This window comes from Brassica oleracea, chromosome C8, assembly GCF_000695525.1.
Source record: "Brassica oleracea var. oleracea cultivar TO1000 chromosome C8, BOL, whole genome shotgun sequence".
Taxonomy (NCBI): Eukaryota; Viridiplantae; Streptophyta; class Magnoliopsida; order Brassicales; family Brassicaceae; genus Brassica; species Brassica oleracea.
Genome location: NC_027755.1, coordinates 9980905 through 9981759, shown reverse-complemented (window position 1 = coordinate 9981759; position 855 = coordinate 9980905).

Genomic DNA, 855 nt, shown 5'->3' with positions numbered 1-855 from the left:
CCAGCTAGCTGAAGAGAAATCCAGCTCAGGGTGGTAAAGTCAGCTGGTGCCTAAATCTCTTAATACTTTCTTTCTGATTCATTGGGGTTTAGTTCTAGATCTTAAGTGTAGAACTTTGTTTTTCAACTGAACTTGTGGGAAGAGCTGAGACCTTGCGATTTGAAAACTTGAGTGAGAGAGAGATACTTTTTTTCTTGGCTTTGTGTTTTCTCTAACTATTTCAGGAACAATGAGTGAAGAGAGACGAGATGGAAAGCAACCAGAGGGTTCAGGAGAACCGGCTGTCCAGCAAATCAACTTCAACCAAGTTCAATTTGAGGATATGATGGCTGAGATAACCAGAAGAATGCAAAATACTTACAACCTTGCACAACAAGCTAATGAAAACTTACATGGTGTTAATGCAGGGCAAGAGAGGGACGCGGTTGCTGCTGGAGCTTAGAGAGCACGCATTGGACCTATAAGAGAGCCACGAGTTGAGATTGGGGGTCATGGGGTTTATGGAGAATATTATCAGGAAGATTCAGCTGATGAAAGTGATGATGGATCTCAGGCTAGTCAGCATGGTAGACACTACAACCGCAGGCGACCAGCTACTAATAACCTAGGCAATCTCAAGCTTAGAATCCCTCCATTCCATGGGAAGAATGATCCTGATGCTTACTTAGAGTGGGAGAAGAAGATTGAACTGGTTTTCAATTGCCAGCAGCTCACTGAGGAGAGAAAAGTGAGACTAGCAGCTACTGAATTCTGTGGATATGCTATTAGCTGGTGGGATCAGATTGCTACTACCAGGAGACGCAATGGAGAGCCTCAAGTAGCTTCCTGGTTTGAGATGAAAATTGTGATGACGAA